Source organism: Megascapheus bottae, chromosome Y, assembly GCF_031878675.1.
Source record: "Megascapheus bottae isolate mThoBot1 chromosome Y, mThoBot2.hap1, whole genome shotgun sequence".
Classification (NCBI taxonomy): Eukaryota; Metazoa; Chordata; class Mammalia; order Rodentia; family Geomyidae; genus Megascapheus; species Megascapheus bottae.
In genome coordinates, this window is record NC_143548.1 from 3,073,096 (window position 1) to 3,094,578 (window position 21,483).

Genomic DNA, 21,483 nt, shown 5'->3' on the forward strand with positions numbered 1-21,483 from the left:
AAGATGCACAAAATATTGATACCCTTTCTCATGTCATGGTCCCCATTTCCCTTCTCCTCTCCCCGCCCCGCTCATCTTGATATCCCCCTTCCCTATCCAATTTCAAATAATGAATTAAGTATATATAAAATATTTCAGATAACAAGGTGAAATATGGTAACAATATGAGATAACCAAGGGACAACAAAAGAGATGAGAGATAACATAGTACAGTAAGGACAACACTCATTCATTATATGGCTTTTGTTTCTATAGTCTGGAGGTCCTTAATCTAGATTTTGTTCTATTGTAAATCTCAGCTAGGCTGAGAGCATGGACTAGTGGTAGAGAGTTTGCCTGGTATGCATGAAGCCCTGGGTTCGATTCTGCTTCAGGGCCACAGCCACAGGAAAAGCCTTCAATTTTTTAAATCTGTCAAAATTTGGACTCTTTCGACTGGTATTTTGCATTCTATACAAGTATATAAACCCCTATCTTTATTCAAAGCTCCCAGAATATCAGTAAAACCATTGTAATAGTTGTGTTTACTATACCCGAAAGCCACTACCAGCATTGCCATGGCATTCCTTTCACCACCCTATCCCTAAAAGCAACAAAGAAATGACTAAATGCACATAGGAATTAAAGACAAAAAGGGATATCAAATGTGTGAGAAATAATGCACTCTCTATCTGGCAATATAACTGTAACCCCTCTACAATTGAAACTTAAAAAAAATCAGTGTTAATGGGAATGGCATTGAATTTGTAGCTATCCCTTTTCTGAACTGCCATTTTTGGTGGAAAATTGTGTTTATTGTGTAGATAAATTTATGCAATACTATGTATATTCTGAATGAAAATTGATTCATATTTCACAGATATTGATTCTATGAAAGATATAAAATGAGTATATTTTGACATATTTTTCCTTTGCACTTGAAAGATTTAGAGAAGTTTTTCCTCAGTCTTTGGATGTTTTCAAGATTTAAAATACACAGATAACAAAATTATTAAATAAATGTGTTATTAAAAATTCGAATTTATTAAACTCTTCCAGTATATTTAGTAAGTGTATCCTCAGAAGTACCATCTGTGAACCTTTGATTGGAGCAATGCCATCTTTTGTTTTGTTTTATTTTCTTTTTTTATTGTAATTAGTGAAAGAGTTACATGATATTTGCCAGATAAAGGTGCATTAATTCACATACATTGATACCCTTTCACATGTCTTGGTACCCATTACCCTCCCCCTACACGCCTCACCCATCTTGGTTTTCCCCTCTTCCCTATCAAATTTCAAATATCCAAATACAAATAAATTCCATATATCAGATAACAAAGTAAGATAATATAAAAATATGAGATAACCAAGGGACAGCAAAGGAGATGAGAGATAACATATTACATTAAGGACAACAATCATTAATTATATGGCTTTGTTTCAATATCCTGAAGGTCCTTTCAATTAGCTTCATACTATATGGCCTTATGTATCAAGATTTTGCTCTATTGCAGATCTCTGCTAGTAGAGCCCAAGGTTTCTACTGATTATGACGAATGAGGGAAACCATTGAGCCTAAGTTCCCTTGAGTCTGGCTTACTTCACTTAATACGATATTTTCTAAGTCTCTCCATTTCCTAAAAAATGGGGCGATGTCATTCTTTCTGACAGTAGCATAGAATTCCATTGTGTACAAATACCACAACTTGTTGATCCACTCATCAACTGAGGGACATCTAGGTTGGTTCCATATTTTTGCTATGGTGAATAGTACTGCAATGAACATTGTTGTGCTAGTGGATTTGGTATGTCCTTGTTTCTAGATTGTTGGGTAAATGCCAAGTAGTGGAATTGCTGGGTCATAGGGAAGTTCTATGTTTAGCCTTTTGAGGCACTGCCACACTGCTTTCCATAGTGGTTGAACAAGTTTATACTCCCACCAACAGTGTAGTAGTGATCCCTCCTGGCCACATCCCCTCCAGCATCTGTCATTATTCTGTTTCTTGATCCTGGCCATTCTAACTGGAGTGAGGTGGAATCTTAGAGTTGTTTTGATTTGCATTTCTTTTATGACCAGAGATGTCGAGCATTTCTTCACGTGTCTATAGGCCATTTTTGTTTCTTCTTCAGAGAAGACTCTCTTTGAGACTTTGGCCCATTTTTTAATGGGATGGTTGTTACTTTGGAGGTTAGTTTTGGAGTGATTCAATTTTTTGAGTTGTTGATATATTTTAGATATGAGGCCTTTGTCCGTTGTTTGGTTGGTGAAGATCTTCTCCCACTCTGTAGGCTTCGTAATTAATTTACTAGCTATGTATGTTTTTGCCATACAAAAGCTCTGCAGTTTAATGGAGTCCCACTTATCCAGCCTTTCTCTGATTTGTTGTGATTCTTGGTCCTTATTAAGAAAGTTTCGACCTGTGCCAAGGAGGCCTAGTGTGTCTCCTATACCTTCTTGTAAAGTTTTCAGTGTGTCAACTTTTACCTCCAGGTCTTTGATCCATTTGGAGTTAATTCTAGTGCAAGGTGACAAAGAAGGATCCAGCTTTAGTTTTCTGCAGGTGCTTAACCAGTTCTGCCAGCACAACTTGTTGAAGAGGCTGTCTTTCTTCCATTCTATGTTTTTGGCTCCCTTGTCAAAGATTAGGTGGCCATAGGTCTGTGGTTTAGTATCTGGGTCCTCAGTTCTATTCCATTGGTCTTCAGGCCTGTTCTTGTGCCAGTACCAAGATGTTTTGAGAATTATAGCTCTGTAATAGAGTCTAAAGTTTGGAACTGAAATTCCTTCTGTGCTGTTCTTTCTGCTAAGAAGTATTTTTCCTATTTGGGGTCTTTTATTATTCCATATGAAATTTTGAATTGCCTCTTCTATTTTTTAAAGAATGACATTGGGATGTTGATGGGTATTGCGTTGAATTTGTAGATAGCCCTTGGCAAGATTGTCATTTTCACAATGTTGATTCTTCCAATCCAGGAGCATGGGAGGTATTTCCATTTCCTTAGTTCTGCTTTAATTTCCTCTTTTAGGGTTTTAAAGTTTTCATCAAAAGGTCCTTTACATTCTTAGTTAAGCTAATTTCTAAGTACTTGATTTTCTTTGAGGCTATTGCGAAAGGTGTTGCTTTCCTGATTATTGCCTTGTGCCTCTCACTGTTGGCGTAAAGGAAGGCAATTGATTTTTAAAGGTTCATTTTATATCCTGCTACTCTTCCAAAGTTTTGAATCAGCTCAAGGAGCTTGGGAGTAGAGTCTATAGGATTCTTTAAATACAGAATCATGTCATCTGCAAAGAGGGATTGTTTTATTTCCTCTTTCTGTACTTGGATCCCCTTTATGCTTGCTTCTTGCCTTATTGCACTGGCTAGGAATTCTAGTACTATGTTAAAGAATAGTGGAGAGAGTGGGCATCCTTGTCTCATACCTGATTTTAGAGGGAATGGCTTTAGATTTTCACCATTAAGTGTAATACTTGCAGTGGGTTTCTCATACATAGACTTTATTACATTGAGGAATGTTCCATAGATTCTTAGTTTCTCCAGAGTTTTAACATAAAGGGGTGTTGGATCTTGTCAAATGTCTTTTCCGTGTCTATTGAGACAGACATGTGATTTTTGTCCTTGCTCCTGTTGATGTGTTGAATTATATTAATTGATTTGCGTATGTTGAACCAGCTTTGCCTCCCTGTGATGAATCCAGTTTGATCATAGTGTATAATTTTTTGATGAGTTATTTTAGAAAGTTGGCCAGTATTTTGTTGAGAAGTTTGCATCGATGTTCATCAAAGAAATAGGTCTATAGTTGTCTTTCTTTGATGAATCGCTGTCTGGTTTGGGTTCATAGAATGAGTTTGGTAAAGAACCTTCATTTTCAATTTCATTGAAGAGGTTGAGGAGTATTTGTGTGAGCTCTGCTTTGAAGACCTTATAGAGTTCGGCTGTGAATCCATCTGGCCCTGGGCTTTTCTTACGTGGAAGTTCTCTAATTGCCATTTTTATTTCAGAGCTTGAAATAGGCTTGTTGAGTTGGGTTAGTTCTTCTTGATTCAGTGTGAGTATGTTAATTTTGGCTAGGAATTCACCCATTTCATCTAGATTCTCAAATTTGTTGGCGTAAGTTTTGAGAAGTATTCCAGAATATCTTGGTAATTTCTGTCGTGGTATTACCATTTTCATCTCTGATTTTGTGTATTTCGATATTCTCTCTTCTTTTTTTTGGTAAGATTTGCTAAGGGCTTGTCAATTTTGTTAATCCTTAAAGAACCCACTCCTTATTTTGTGGATTCTTTTTATATTTTTTTGGATTCCAAATCATTTAATTCTGCTTTGATTTTAATAATTTGCTTTCTTCTCCTGGGATTAGGGTTGGTTTCTTGCTCTTTTTCCAGGATCTTAAGGTGAGACATTAAATTGTTGGTTTCCAATTTTTCCTACTTGTTGTTGTAGGCACTCAGCGCTATAAATTTTCCTCTGAGTACTGACTTTGCTTTGTCCCAAAGGAGTTGGTGTTTTGTGTGCTCCTTACTGTAAAATTTCATAAACTGATGGATTTCTGTTCTGATCTCTTCAATGACCCATTGGTGATTCAACAATGTGTTGTTCAGTCTCCATGAGTTACAGGGTTTTCATTGGTGGAGATGTGTGTTCAGTTCCAATTGGATGCCTTTGTGGTCTGAGAGTGTGCATGGAACAATTTCAGTGTTTCTGAATCTGACCAGGTTTGTTTTATGGCCTAAGATGTGATCTATTTTGGAAAATGTTCCATGTGCTGCTGAGAAAAAACGTATATTGTGTTGTTGCTGGGTGGAATATTCTGCAGATGTCTGTTAGATCTAGTTGGTCTATATAGTTGTTCAGTTCTAAGGTTTCTCTGTTGAGTTTTTGCCTTGTTGATCTGTCCGTAGGTGAGAGTGGAGTGTTAAAGTCACCGACAATCACTGTATTTGATCTATATATGGTTTCAGAGTAAGTAAAGTTTGCTTCATGAAGTTCGGAGCTTCGGGATTGGGTGTGTAATATTTACGATCATTATGTCTTCCTGGAGGAACGATCCCTTTAGTACTAAGTAGCAACCTCCTTTGTCTTTTCTTATTAATTTTAGTTTGAAGTCTATTTTATCTGATATGAGGATGGCAGCTCCAGCCTGTTTATGGGGGCTGTTAGCTTGATAGAGTTTATTCCAACCTCTCACTTTCAAAAGGTGCTTGTTTTTTTGGGTAAGATGTGTCTTTTGAAGACAGCAGAACGATGGCTCTTGCTTTTTGATCCAACTAGACAGCCTGTGCCGTTTAATTGGAGAGTTGAATCCATTGATATTGAGAGTTAGGATTGAGAGATATTTATTAGGTCCTACCATTTTTAAAAGCTTTTATTTGGGCCTGTGTCTTGACAGTTCTTGTGGTCCTTAGGTGGTATGCTGTTTAGGTGCCATTTCTTTCCCTATATTGCCTTTATTTTGGTTTTCTATGTATAGAACATCTTGCAGAATTCTCTGTAGTGTTGGTTTTGTTGCGACATATTGTTGCAGCTTTTCCCTGGAATGGAATGTTTTTATTGTTCCCTCACTTATGAATGAGAGCTTAGCTGGGTACAGTATTCTTGGTTGGTAGTTATTTGACTTAAGGGCATGATATATGTGCTTCCAGTCACTTCTTGCTTGCATGGTCTCTGCTGAGTAATCTGGGGTTATTCTGATTGGTTTTCCTTTATAGGTTACTGAACCCTTTTCCCTGGCTGCCTTTAGGATCCTTTGTTTGGTTTCTACTGATCCAGTTCGGATTACAATGTGCCGGTGGGGTGTTCTTTTCTGGTCAGGTTTGTTTGGGGTCCTAAAAGCTTCTTGTATCTGGATGGGTCTGCCCTTCTGGATATTTGGGAAATTCTCTGAAATGATTCCCTGAAGTATACTTCAAATACCATTGACCTCTTTCTCCAGACCCTCCTCAATACCAATTAGCCTTAAATTAGGCTTCCTAATTGTATCTTGGACCTCCTGAAGCGCTCTCACATTTTTCCTAGATTTGGATTGACTCATTTTCTGTTCTTTCTCTATAATAACTAAATTATCTTCAGCCCCAGAAATTCTCTCCTCTGCATTGTCTAACTTGCTATCAAAGCTATCTACTTTATTTTTCATCTCCCTTGCAACTAATTGCTCATTTTTGATGCCTTGCATCTCTTCTTTTAGATCATGTATGGATTTATTTAGCTCCTTGATTTCCATTTGAGTGGTTAGTTCAGTAGCTTTATTTTCTTTGAACATTTGCTGGAGTTCGGTCACCTTTTTATTTGTGGATTCTATGAATTCATCCATCTTTCTTTGAACAGACTTTATTATGTCTTCCTTTTGGGCTCCTTCTTTTTCACTTATCACCTTGTTTATGGTTTCCTCTTGTTCGAATATGCCTTCCTCCCTTAACTCTTTCTTTATATTTTCACATTTTTCATTAATGATGTTTATCAATTGCATTTGTACAGCATTTGGAAGACTCTCTTCTAGGCTTGCCAGTGACTGTTCCATTGGCTGTTTACATTGGGTGGGGGAGGTGGAAGATGTTGTTTCTTGATTTGACATTTTTCTTGAGTTTCTTGTTCTGCCCATTTGAAAATGGGAGCAAGATTAATACTAAACACGATTATAGTTTTTCAGATATAACCAACATACACCTCTCTAGCTGGCAGACTCTAGATGTTCACAAGTTTTGATTGGTGTTATCACTCTTTCTTTTTGTGCAGTTACCAACTAGTCTAATTATTCACTGCTAAGTGATTTATATCCAAAACAATAAGCCTCTCAATCCAATCTCTATTGTCTTTAAGTCCCTCTGAGCCTAGAGGATAATTAAACACCTAGATATACAATGTTGCTCAACAGCCATCAAGTGTAGATCCATGTATAAGGGTTGAAAGAGGATCAGAGGTCCAGAGATAGAAAAATAGAATGAGAGAGGTCAGGGGGTAAGTAGGTAGAATATTTGAGTACAAAGTTTGGAAAGTATTAGAATAAAACTTATGTGTTGCTGGGCGACTAGCTCTTAGCCCGACCAGTGGCCTCACAGTGGACCATGGGATGGATCTGCGAGCTTATGTCTGAGCGCGGTTGGCAGACGTTTTCCTGTGCTGCTTCCAGGGGCGGCCCCAAGCCAAAGGTCTGGGGATTGAGAGTTTCAGGAGCTCTCAGCAGGACCAGCAGGAGGCCCCTCTGTTCCCAGGGGCGAGGCCCAGCTGGGGACATGGGCTCCAAGGCGGAACCTCGCCTTTTTGGTTCTCATTAGGGGAGCTGGCTGCTGGTTGGCCCTTCAGATCCCTGCTGTGTTTGCACTGCTTTGTCAGAGTCTGCGACTGTTGGGGGGGCCCTCAGTAGTGTCCTGCTCAGGATTCCCAGCTGGAGGATGCCCCGGTCGAGAACTGATGGGGGGCAGATGCTGGCTCCTATTTACCCGCACCGCCTACCCACTGTTGTAAGGCAGGGTCTCAAAGCCCTCCACTCTCCAGATCCAGTGGCCTGGGTGAGGAGCCTGGTGGGCGGGTGGGAGCTGGGACAGCTCCGCCTCCCCTGGTGGGGTACTGAGTCTTAGGGTCTGCCCGCTTGCCAGTCTGCAGTCAGAGGGCTGGGGGTTGAGCCCGTTGGGAGGGTGGGAGTTGGGACAGCCCTGCCTCCCTTGGTGGGGTGCTGGGTCTTATGGGTAGCCCGCCTGTCAATCTCCAGTCAATGTCCTGAGGGAGGGGGCTGTTGAGGGGAGGGACAGGATTCTAAATTCCTTGCCCCCTTGCTCCCGCCAGTCTTTCTTGGGCGGGGTGTTGGGGTCTGAGTTAAGTTCTATTGCTTGGCACCCGCTTCGCTTTCCCAATGTGTTTGGGGATGCGCTGTATTACTCACGCCTCTGCGTCTGTCTGCGGTTGTTCCATGGTGGTGGGGAGTCTTTCACTCCCCTCGGGTCTCTGCCGCCGCCTGTGTTCTGCGTCTGGGTCCCGCTGCTTGCTGTCTCGTTCCGAGTCTGGGTTCCGCTGCTTCCGCCGTTCGCTGGCCCGGTTCTGTGCTGGTTTCTGCAGCCACTGGGCTCCCAGCCTGGTGCCCTCCACTGCCGCAGCTTTTCGTGGGTTAGAGCCGGTGCCCGCCCCCGCTTTTTCCTATGGGTTCTTCTTTTTCACTTATCACCTTGTTTATGGTTTCCTCTTGTTCAGCTGTGGCTTCCTCCCTTATCTCTTTCTTTATATTTTCACATTTTACATTAATGATGTTATCAATTGCGCTTGGAAGACTCTCCTCTAGGTTTGCCAGTGACTGTTCCATTGTCTGCTTATATTGGGTGGGGGATGTCATTCTTTGATTTGACATTTTTCTTGAGTTACAAGGACATACTAAATCCACTAGCACAACAATGTTCATTGCAGCACTATTCACCATAGCAAAGATATGGAACCAACCTAAATGTCCCTCAGTTGATGAGTGGATCAACAAGTTGTGGTATTTGTACACAATGGAATTCTATGCTGCTGTCAGAAAGAATGACATCGCCCCATTTGTTACGAAATGGAAAGACTTAGAAAAAATCATATTAAGTGAGGTAAGCCAGACTCAAAGGAACTTAGGCTCAATGGTTTCCCTCATTCGCCATAATCAGTAGAAACCTTGGGCTCTAGTAGCAGAGATTTGCAATAGAGCAAAATCTTGATACATAAGGACATATAATGTGAAGCTAATTGAAAGGTCCTCCAGGATAGTGAAACAAAAGCCATATAATGAATGATTGTTGTCCTTAATGTACTATGTTGTCTCTCATCTCCTTTGCTGTCCCTTGGTTATCTCATATTGGTATAGTATCTCACTTTGTTATCTGATATATGGAATTTATTTGTATTTGGATATTTGAAATTTGATAGGGAAGGGGGGAAAACCAAGACGTGTGTGGGGTGTGGGGGGGGAGGGAAACGGGTACCAAGACATGTGAAAGGGTATCAATGTATGTGAATTAATGCACCTTCTATCTGGCAAATATCATGTAACCCTTTTACTAATTACAAATAAAAAAAGAAATAATGACATTACTCCATTCATAAGAAGTAAGCCAGTACCAAAGGAGTATATAGTCAATTGAAATATGAAGAAATGCTCAATGTCTCTGGCCATAAAAGAAATGCAAATCAAAGCAACGTTGAAATTCCACCTCACTCCATTATGAATGGCCAGTATGATGAACTGTAGTAGCAAGAGATGTTGGCTAAGATGTATCCAGTAGGAATCGTTATTTCTCTGTTGTGGGGAAGGGAAGCATGTTCAAACACTCAAAAAGCAGTCTGGCAATTCATGAAAAGTGTACATTTAGAATTATCCTTTTACCTTGTATATCCTCTTGCTGGCACTTACCAAACAGCAATAAACAAGAACATAGGAAAGTTATCAACACAACCATGTTCATTGCATTTATTTATCATAGCTAAGATGTGCAACCAACACAGTTGCTGAATGAACCAAGAAGTTGGGTGTATTTATGGATACAGTAATATTGTCTATGGAAGAGAATGCAAATCATCACACTCCTGGACATTCCAGTCACAGAAATTGTCTCTTCCTATGAAATGATATGTTTGTGAACTTCAAATTGATATTTTACGATCCTACATGTTTCATTTTCCTATAACCTGGAAAGGCCACATATGAGTGGAAAGTAAAATTATATCATTGTGGAGTCATTCCACAATTTAGCCATGTTGATCTATTAGTGGCAGTAGTGTGTTAAAATCAGCAACTATCAAAAGGTTATTTTATGTGTGTTTTCAGTGTAACAAAGGTGTGCTTGCTGAAGTTGGATGTTCTATGAATAGATGGGTATATCATCTTGAGGAAGAAATTCCTGTAGTAACAGGTGAACCTTATTTGTCTCTGCACACTCACTGTGATTTGAAGTCAATTTTATCTGATATAATGATATCAAATCCAGCCTGTTTATGCAGGTCATTTCCTTGATAGACTGTACAAGAACATTTCATTTACAGAATATTGGAGGGGTAAGATGTATTTCATGAAGATTGCAGAAAGATGGATTTGCTTTTAGTTCAAACTAGTCCATTGATGTTGTTTAATTATCCCATTGATATTGAGGGGTGGGGTTCACAGAGGATTGCTCTTTCCTGCTATATTTTCCATTTTCTCTTCTCCTGTGACTTTATCAAAATAAGTAACACCCCAAAGTTATGAGAAACTGAAGCAATATACTGAAATTAAAATCACAAACATTGGAAAATTGGGCATTTGAGCAAATTAAGTAAGTAGACATTGCTGTCTCAATGTTTCTAACAGTGAGCAGATTCAAAATAAAGTGAAACAGGAAAAAAGGGAATGCAACTGTTACCCCAAGATACGTTACCTTGAACATAAAGAAGTAAAATAAAGAAAAGGGAAAATAGGACAAAAATAATGGGGAAGCAAAGAAAATAAAGTTGAAAATAGTAACAAAATTTAAAAATTTATAATTTGAAAAAGAGTTTTCAGTTTATTTGGAGAATCTGGTATCTCCACTGAATTCAGGATCCAGTCTCTTGTTGGAGTCTTTGAAATCCCTTGTGATGATCAGTTTTCCTTTGGCTTAGTTGATTTTTCCAATCAATTTGTTTTAGTGGTCAGAAAAATTTCTCACTTACCAGAGGTGGGGTCTTTAGGACTGTCCACCCAGGTTTAATGTTAGCTGGCCCACTCAGAGAGGAATTTCTACCTCCAGGGCAGGGAAACCCATCACCAGGCTAAGCTGAATCTGATCTCAGGCTCCAGTCATTTGTTGTTGATCTGTCACTGTCTGTGCCAGTAGCCAAGATGTCACTATTCTAGACAAAAAGGAGCAGCTACCTTCTTAGTGCTGTTCTCTGCAAAGGAGTGAGAATGTATTTTGTGGATGCTCACACTTCCTCTTGATTTTCGGGAAGCCTGTTATCTGTGTCTCTGTATAGCCCACAGTGTTAAGATTTGTGGGTATACAGTACCTCAATAATAAAAATACAATAATTTTTAAAAGATTTGCACTCATATTCACTATGCACTGCAGGTGAATGTTATCTTCCTCATTTGAATTCCAAAATTCACTGATAGTGATCCTAGGTGAATTTAAATATTCAAAACCTATCAATTTTATAACATCTTTGAACTTCCTAAAATGTATTGAAAGGCTATCCTTTTTAGTAGTAAAAACAAAGAAAAAATGATCCCATATCAGCTAAATGTAGAAAAAATATGGCAGCAATTTAAAGAAAATGTGACAATAAAATTAATGAAAGATTCATGAAACACTCCTGAATTAAGTGAAACACTCCTGAATTAACACTCTTCGTTGAGTATTTTAGAAGTATAGCTGCACGAATTATATAACAACACACCTTCCTTTGTCCTATCAATGCTGTTCACTTGTCAGACTTTCAGCTGATAAGTGTAATCTCAGGAAGATCAAAATTCTGTGTATACTTAAAATGTATGAAACTACTATTCAGAAGCAGTCACAGACTTTCATGGGAGAATCAATTACTCATGCAAATCATGATTTCTCAGAATCTTGTAGAGTGAGAAAAATTAGCCAGTTCTGTATAGGTTTTAATCCCCTGAAAAGACAGTGCCAATTGCCAATAGAAGTATTTAAGCTCCTGAAGTTCCATTCCATGGAAATTTGTTAACTGTGTGTCAAGTACAGAAATTGTACTTGGACAAGGACATATTCAAAAAAAGGTGAACATGTGACTTTGAATGAACTGAACAAAATCTCTTAATTTTAAGATTTTCTTTTAAATTTTTCAAAGTTTACACAATTAAAACCTGATAAGACTCATTACCATATATTTTCTAATATATCTAAAATAGGATGTGCAGAATGCATCACAGGAATAGTGAAAACATGAGTCTGTACTTTGTAACTAGGATATTATCCCTTTTTGTACATGCTCAATTTTGTATCCCAATCTGAAGGGATGCAAAGTGAAAGTGGGAGAAAAACATAAGAAGGGGCAATAAAGTTCAAGAAGTAAAGTACCCATTACTTGATGAGGATAACTGCAACCTTTTTGTACATAACCCCATGACAACAAAAAACAAAAATATAAAACCTTAAAAACACTGGTAGTTTGAGCTTTCTTCCATTTGTTGAGATAGGCACTTAAAACTGTAAATTTTCCTCTGAATATTGCCTTTACTCTGTTCCAAAAAAACCTTCTATTTTATATGCTCCTATTATTAAATACCATAACCTTTGTAATTTGTGCTCTCGTGTTTTCTAGGACCCACTGCCAATTTCAGAATGTTTTTCAATATGCATGAGTTACATTATTTCCCATGTTGTTATTGGTTTATTGAGTTCCAATTTTATGCCATTGTGGTCTGAGAAATTGCAGGTAATAATATCAGTAATTCTGAAATTGCAAGGACTTATTTTTTGCTCTTAAATATGATCTTCTCTGGAAAATTTTCTATGTGCTCCTGATAAACAGTATATTTTATAGTGTTGGGTGGAATAATCAGCAGATATCTGTTAGGTCCAATTGTTTTCTGCAGGTGTTTTCTTAGGTTTCTCTTGAATTTTGTCTTCTTGATCTATGAAGAGGTGATGTGGTATGTTAAAGTCACCAAAAACACTCTATTTGGACCTATGTGTGGATTTAATATAAACATGTTTCATGTGCTGTGTCATACAGTGTATAGAAATTTAGAATAATTATATCCAACTGAAGAAGAGATCCTTTCATTCGTATGTAATATCTTCCCTTTTCATTTTTCACAAACTGCAATTTGAAATATTTTATTGGATTTACAGGTGGTAATTCTTCCCATAGTCTTTCAATTTAAGGTTCCATTGGGTTTTTTATGATCGAGGAGCAAATGTACCTCTTGAAATTAGCAAAATGATGTATCTGAATTTGTTTTTCTACAGTACTATATTAAAACTTATTTTTGATAACCTATTTCAAATGTCATGTTTAACAAACAACTACTCAAGAAGGGAACTCTGCAATTACTAGTAGGTATTTTTTTGCCAGTCGTGGGGCTTAAGTCAGGGCCTGAGCGCTGTCCTTGGGCTTTTTTGGCCAGACTAGAGCTCTACCACTTGAGCCTCAGCACCACTTCCGGATTTTTGCTATGTATATGGTACTGAGGAATCAAACCTGGGTCTTCATGAATGCTAAACAAGCACACTACCACTAGGTCAAACTCCCAGCCCGATTGGCAGGTAATTTTAAAACCACAATCAAAAGTAAGCGAGTCACTGTCATAGATCCATATTATCTATGTGATATATCAATATGCCTATAGAATGTATGTCCCATCCATACTAAATCCACTAGCACAACAATGTTTATTGCAGCACTATTTATCATACTCAGTTGATGTGCTATATTTATTCACAATGAAATAATATGCTGCTGTCAGAAAGACCTACATTGCCCCATTTGTAAGGAAATGGAAAGACTAAGAAAACATCATAATAAGTGAAGTAAGCTAGACTGACAGAACATAAGCTCAATGGTTACCCTCATTTTTCATAATCAGTAGAAACCTTGGGCTCTCCTAGCAGAGATTTACAATATAGCAAAACCTAGATACATAAGGCCATATAGGAAGATGCTAAATGTAAAGACCTCCAAGATACAGAAACAAGTCATATAATGAGTGATTGTTGTCCTTAGTGTACTATGTTATCTCTCATCTCTTTTGCTATCCCTTCGATATCTCATATTGTTACAGTATTTAACCTTGTTTTCTGATATATTGTAGGTATGTGTATTTGGTTATATGAAATAGGATAGGGAAGGGAGAAAAACAAGATGAGGGGTGGAAGTGGGGGGAGGGAAATGGGGCCAAGACATGAGAAAGGGTATCAATGTTTATTTATCTGGTGAATATAGTGCAATACTTCTATTAATTACAATAAAACATATAATGAAAAAAGAATATACATCCCATCATAGACTTATATGTCTATCTATATACACACATATATGTTCATGTCAATGTCCTTGAATACCTGATTATTGAGATATCACTCACAGAATTGTTCAGAGCTAATATCTACATATCAAGAAATAATGTGTCTTTTGTTCTTTTGCCTTGCCTTATCTCACTCGATATGATTTGCTCTAGTTCCATCTAGTTCCATCTGGTTCTCTTCTCTAGTGGCTATATAGAATTCCATTATACATATGTACACCATGTTTGGTATCCATTCATCTGTATTGGGCAATCTTGGTGATTTCCTATGGAATTCTATGCAAAGATAAACAGTGTTAAAATGAGCATGACTGTGTAATTGTTCTTTTATCTTGCTTTATGATACTCTGGGTAGATCCTAGTGCAAGTGTGGTATCAATAGATCATAAGAAGTTCTATTTTTAAGGTTTTTAATTTAATGTCAGGTAATGTATAGAGGGATTAAAGTTACTTTCATCAGTGTTGGGTATATTAGTTTTTAGAATATTGATACCCTTTGTCATGCTTTTGTCCCCCTTTCCCTTCTCTCACCCTACATTGGTTCCATATCTTTGCTATGGTAAATAAAGATGCAATGAACTAGTAGCTTTATTCAGCCATGTTTCTGGACATTTGATAAATGCTAAGGATTGGAATTGCGTGGTCACAGGGGAGCTTTAAGTTTAGTCTTTTGTAGAATAACTATACTGCTTTTCATAGTGGTCTTTTAAATGCATTTATACCCCATCAACAGTTCCCTTTTGGCCATATCCCTACCAGCATCTGTTATTAGGTTTCTTGAAAATGGCCACCTTGACTGGAGTGAGGTGAAATCCAAAGTTGTTTCAATTTACATTCTTTTTATGGCCAGAGCATCAAGCATATCCTCCTGTAATCTATAGGCCAGTTCTTTTCAGAGAAGTCTCCCTTTAAGTCCTTATCACATGTTTTAATTTGCTGGTTGTGTCTTTGAAGATTCGTTTGGAGAGATTTAGTTTTCTGATCTTTAGGTATCTTTTAGATATGTGGCCCTTGTCTCTTGTATGGCTACTAAAGGTCTTTTCCCATTCTAATTAACTTTCTATCTGGGTCCTTTGCCATACAGAAGCTCTTCAGTTTAATGCAGTCCCATTTCTCCAACCTTTAATTTGTTCTGTTTCTGGGTCTTTGTTAAGGAATTTTTCAACCTTTGCAAAAAAGGTTGTATTCTCTATTCCTTCTTGTAAAGTCCAGGAGATTTGCTTTTTGCCTCTGCTTTTACCTTGATCCACATGGAATTATTTCTGGCACAGAGTTACATATAAAGTTGTCTCTCATCTCCTTTGCTGTCCCTTGTTATCTCATATTGGTATAGTATCTCACTTTGTTATCTAATATATTGAATTTATTTGTATCTGGATATTTGAAATTTGATAGGGAAGGGGGGAAAACCAAGACGGGTGGGGGTGTAGGGGGGGAGGGAAATGGGTACCAAGACATGTGAAAGGGTATCAATGTATGTGAATTAACGCACCTTCTATCTGGCAAATGTCATGTAACCCTTTTACTAATTACAATAAAAAAAGATCCAACTTTATTTTTTTATGCAGGTGCTTAACCAATACTTTCAGCACCATTTTTTAAAGAAGGTGTCATTCTTCCATCCTATTTTTGGCTCCGTTATAAAAGATTAGATATCCATACATCTCTGAGATGATTTCTCTGTCTTTAGTTCAATTCTATTAGTTTTCAGGCCTATTCTGGTGCGAATACCACGGTGTTTTGATTTCTGTAGCTCTGTAATGATGTCTAAAGTTTTCTATTGATCATTCACCATTGCTCTTTCTCCAAAGGATTTTTGGTTATTCGGATTCTTTTATTATTTCATATGAGTTTTTGGATTGCTTCTTCTATTTCCATAAAGAATGTTTTTTGGGGTAACTGATGGGTATAGCATTGACTTTGTAGATATCCCTTGGTAGGACTGTTACTTTCTCAATGCCAATTCTTCTAAACAAGGAGTATGGGAGCTATTTCCTCACCAGTGGGCTTTAAATTTCTATTCTTTATTTTCAGTTTTTATCTTAAAGTCCTTTAGATCCTTAGTTCATTCCTATTTAAATTTCTTTAAGGTTATTGGGAAAGGTGTTGCTTTTCTGATCTGAGCCTTGCTCTTCTTATTGATGGTAAAGTTTGATTCAGTTCAGATATTTTGAGAGTGGGGTATATATAGAGTTCTTTAAATACAGAATATGATATCTGAAAAAGGGAAAGATTCACTTCCTCTTTCTGTTTGGATCATCTATATCTTTGCTTCTAGTCAAATTAATCTGGCAATTAAACAGGAGTGGAGAGAGTGGTCATCCTTCTCTTATTCCTGATTTTAGAGGAAAAGGATTTAGATTTTCACAATTAAGTATAATATTAGCTGAAGATTTTTCATACACAGCCTTTATTATACTGACAAATGTTCCCTGGATTCCTAGTTTCTCCAGAGGTTTTAGCATAGTCCAGTGTTGGATGTTGTCAAGTGCTTTTGTTTCTGCATTTGTTGTGATGATCATGTGATTCTCCTCTTCATTCTTGTTGATGTGGAATTATATTTATTGGCTTGCATATATTGAACCAGATTTGCATCCTTGTGATGAATTCTGTTTGATTATACTGCATGAGTTTTGATGGTTGTTGAAGATGATTGGCCAGTATTTTTTTCCATATATATATTTTTGCCAGTCCTGGGCTTGAGCTCTGGGCCTGAGCACTGTCCTTGGACTTTCTCAAGGCTAGAGCTCTACCACGTGAGCCGCAGCACCACTTTCGGCTTTTTTCTAGTATGTGGTACCGAGGAATCGAACCCGGGTCTTCATGCATGTAGGCAAGCACTTTAACCACTAGACCAAATTCCTGGCCCTCCATATATTTTTATTATAATTAATAGAAGGGTTACATTACATTCGCCAGATGTACAAGTTCTGTGTCAATGTTCATCCATTAATTGGGTCTATAATACTTTTATTGTTGAGGCCCTTCCGATTTTGCGATGTGGATTATGTTGCCTTCACAGAACGTATTTGTAAAAATGAGTTTGAGTTCACAATGCTTTTCAAAAGCTTCAATGAACTTGAAAGTAAACTGCCCTTTCTCCCAACAGCCCCTTCACCCAAGCCATTCACTGGAGACAGACAGGCAGGCTCTAAGACACAGCACCACAACAGTATGTGTGAAGGTGTTCATGCTCCACTGGCCCAACAGCCTCCTTCTCAGGCTACTTAAACTAGAAGACTGGGGGTTACTAAAACCCTGAGTTTCAACAGTAGGTAGGGGTGTGTGCATGCATGTGTGTGTGCCTCCAATACTCATTGGCATGCCTGCTGATCAGAGCCTCCCAAAAGGCAGCACCAGAGGGTTCTTCCAACAGAGTCAGAGAAGGATTCACAGCCAAAAGTGTCTCTGTACTTTTGGAGGCAATCAGGCGTGCACTCTGTCTGAGAACCGAAAAACAGAATGGGAAGGTATAGCCAATCCCAAAGGAATTGAAGGGCATGCCAGAAAGAGTTGAGTTTAGGGCACTGAGAATCAGAAAGTTGGAGCTCTGTCCTCAGAGCCCATGTTCTCACCTGAGCCTCACGTGGTTGGGATTACTGAGATGTAGGTGCAGATCTGCACACTGCCTTTGTGAACTTAAGGACACACCAGCACAAGCTACAAAATCAGATTTAGTCAGCAATGCAATTAAATTGTCTAATAACCACACATACACAGATAACCAAAAATGCAAAACCAAGAAAGACTGGCATCTATTGATCACTGAGTGAAACTAAAACAGTAGTCTCTCCCACAATGAGGCAGAAATCACAGTGACAAATCACAAAATATATACATAAAGTCCCACATAAATCCAAAAAGAAACATCAGTGAAGAGATGAGAGAGAATTCATCATTGTAAGAAATAATACCCGAAGAGATTGAAGACATAACTCTGTTCCAGGAGATGATTGCTGACTTGAATAAAGACATTAAAGCAGAACTCGAAAAACAGTTCCTGGAATATAAGGAGGAAATCACAAAGATGTTCCTTGATTTCAAAAGAGAAGTGGAGGCAAAAATAAACAATGCTTATATTTCCCTAGATGGAAAGATAATACCCTCAGAGCAGACATGTTGGTCTCAATGTCTAGAATGCAACCTATAATAGAAGTGCTAAGCAACAGATTGAGTGACATGGAGAACAGGACATCAGGAATAGAAGATAAAACTTAAGAGCTGGAACTTAGAGTCAAGAAAAGACAGATCAACACAAACAAAGGTAAGACACTTCTGACTTAAATAAGATCATAGCCAAGCAGGCCAAAACTATACATTTTTACCTAACAGAAAAACTATACATTTTCCTCGGCAGCACCAAAATAGATCATATAATAGTTCATACAAAAAAATTGGGCAGATACAAGAGAACTGATAGAAGCCCCTGCATTGTATCTGATCATAGTGGAATCAGACTACTTCTAAATAAAATACAAAGGGTAAAAAACATTCAAACCTTGGAAGCTGAACAACACACTTCTGAAAATTCCTGGGTTAAAGAATAATTCACAGGGCTGCTTCTGATGGCCGGAGACTTCGGGAGTTGGCAAAGGGGGCATCGCTCCCCGTCTGCTGGCCCTGCCATTCCTAAACCATAAGCGGTGGAAGTCACCTTTCTCGCAGGGAGTGAACATCAATGCAAGCCTGAAGAAAATTGTTTTTTCCTCCTAAGCCATGGCATATCAGTTATACAGAAATACCACTCTGGGAAACAGTCTTCAAGAGAGCCTAGATGAGCTCACAGTCTCAACAGATCACCTCCCAACTTGCTCTTAAGTTCTACTTCAGTTTGATAAGGCTATAAATTCACCATTGGCTCAGAGGGTCAGGAACAGAGTCAATTTCAGGGGCTCTCTAAATACATACAAATTCTGTGATAATCTGTGGACTTGTGTACTGAATGATGTTGAATTCAGAGAGGTGACAGAGCTTATTAACGTTGATCAAGTGAAAATTGTAGCCTGTGATGGTAAAAATACTGGTTCTAATACTACAGAATAAGTAGGAAGAAAAAGGCTTTTTTATGCCATCTCCTGTTTTTACTGCTTTTTGAAGAGAAGCATAGAAGAGACTTTTTTAATTTATTCTAGCATTGCAAAAATGACTACACTGTGCTAAAGCAGAAAGAAGCTTATAACTCTGTATTCTCATACATTACCTTTACTATATAGCATGAAGAAATTTGACCTTTTTATGATAAATGAAAAGTAGTTGTCTTTCTGAGAATTCTTTAATAAATTCATTTTAAAAACTCCATGAGAGTTATAATTGGTGGACTGTTAAACAGGTGGTATGGAGACTCTAAGCATTATGAAAGTATATTGTGATCTATAAGAAAAAACCTTAGAAAATTAGAGATCTTAGGGAGCAATCAGGACTTACATTCAAGAAATTCAGTCCATTTTGAATAAGTACTTCCAGGGCCTATATTTGAAGGAACAAGAGCATTAAGCAGAAAAGGATGATTTCTTAAATAAATCTAGGCTACCCATGTGGAACCAAGCACAGATAAGCAAACTGAACAAACCATTCTTATACAATGAGATAGAGGAAGCAATCAGGGAAATGGCAACCAAAAAGAGCCTAAGTCTAGCCACTGCAGTATTCTACAAGATTTTTTAAAATATATTTTATTGTGATAATAATTAATAGAAGTTTTACATTATATTCACCAGATAAAAAGTGCATAATTTCATAAACATTAATATAATTTCTCATCTCTTGGGCCCCATTTCCCTCTCCCCATCCTGACCACTTGTTTTCCCCCCTTCCCAATTTGATTTCAAATAGCCAAATAAGCATTTATACAATATATCAGAAAAGAAGAGCAATATTGTAACAATATTAGATAACCAAAAGATAAGCAAAGGAGATGAGAGATAACACAGTACATTAATGACAAACACTCATTATTTGGCTTCTGTTTCTATATCCTGGAGGTCCTTCCATTTATCATCATACTATATGGCCCTATGTATCTAGATTTTGTTCTATTGTAAATCTGTGTCATGTGGTTATGACACATGAGGGAAACCTATGTTCTTTTGAGTCTGGCTTACTTCATTTAATAAGATCTTTTCTAAGTCTTTCCATTTCTTTACAAATGGGGCGATGTCGTTCTTTCTGATAGCAGCATAGAATTCCATTGTGTATGCCACATATTGTTGATCCACTCATCAATTGAGGGGCTTCTGAGTTGGTTCCATATCTTTGCTATGGTAAATAGAGTTGCAATGGATATAGTTGTGCTTTTGGATATGGTATATCCTTATTTCTGGACAACTGGGTAAATGCAAAGTAGTGGAATTGCTGGGTCATAGGGGAGCTCTATGTTTAGTCTTTTGAGGAACTGCAATACTGCTTTCCATAGTGGTTGAATGGGTTTGTACTCCCATCAACATTTTAGTCGTGATACTGCATCCCATCCACCATTTATTGGTAGTAGATTTTTTCAACATGCCCATTCTAAGTGGAGTGAGGTAATATATTAGAGTTGTTTGGATTTGCATTTCTCTTATGGTCAGAGATGTTCATCATTTCCTCATGTGTCTATAGGCCATTCTTATTTCTTCTTCAGAGAAGACTCTCTTTAAGTCTTTGGCCCACCTTTTAATGGGATGGTTGTTTCTTTGGAGATTAGTTTTGGAGTGATTCAATTTTTTGAGCTGTTGATATATTTTAGATATAAGGCCTTTGTTGTATGATTAGTGAAGATCTTCTCCCACACATAGGCTTTCTAGTTAATCCATGGAACATTCTTCACTATAATAAAGGCTTTGATGACAAACCCACAACTTAGCATTACATTTAATGGTGAAAAGCTAAAGTCATTTCCTCTGAAATCTGAAACAGCAAGGATGCCCACTCTCTCCACTCCTCTTTTACATAGTATTAGAATTTCTAGCCAGAGCAATAAGGCAAGAAACAAGCATTAAAGGGGATTCAAATAGGGAAAGAGGAAGAGAAACTTTCCCTCATTGCAGATGACATGATTCTGTATTTAAAGAGTCATGTAGACTCCACTCCCAAGCCACTTGAACTATTTCAGAACTTTGGCAAGGTACAAAATTAAACCTCAAAAATGAACTGCCCTCCTCTATGCCAACAATGAGAGGAACGAGGCAACAATCAGGAAAGCAACTCCTTTTGTAATAGCCTCAAAGAAAATAAAGTACCTAGAATTAACTTAACTAAGGATGTAAAGGACCTTTTTGATGAAAACTAAAACCCTGAAAAAGGAAATTAAATCTAACTGAGGAAATGGAAAAACCTCCCATGCTCTTGGACTGGAAGAGAAAAATATGATCCTATTTGAAATAGCGCCCCAAAAGAACAGAATATTTGGAATTAATTTAACCAAAGGTGTAAAGAAAAATATAAAAGGCTAAGGAAAGAAATCAAAATGGAAAGACATCCCATGCTCATGAGTAAGGACTGCCAGTATATTGAAAATGACTATTTTGCTAAAACTGATATAAAAATTCAACACAATACCAATCAAAA

At 37.7% G+C, this 21,483-nt stretch overlaps 1 pseudogene; it reads left to right on the forward strand.

The window, feature by feature from the left end:
* The first annotated feature begins 18,606 nt into the window (after window positions 1–18,606).
* LOC150040214 (transcription initiation factor IIA subunit 2 pseudogene) lies at window positions 18,607–19,089 on the forward strand (annotated as a pseudogene).
* The last annotated feature ends 2,394 nt before the right edge of the window (window positions 19,090–21,483 follow it).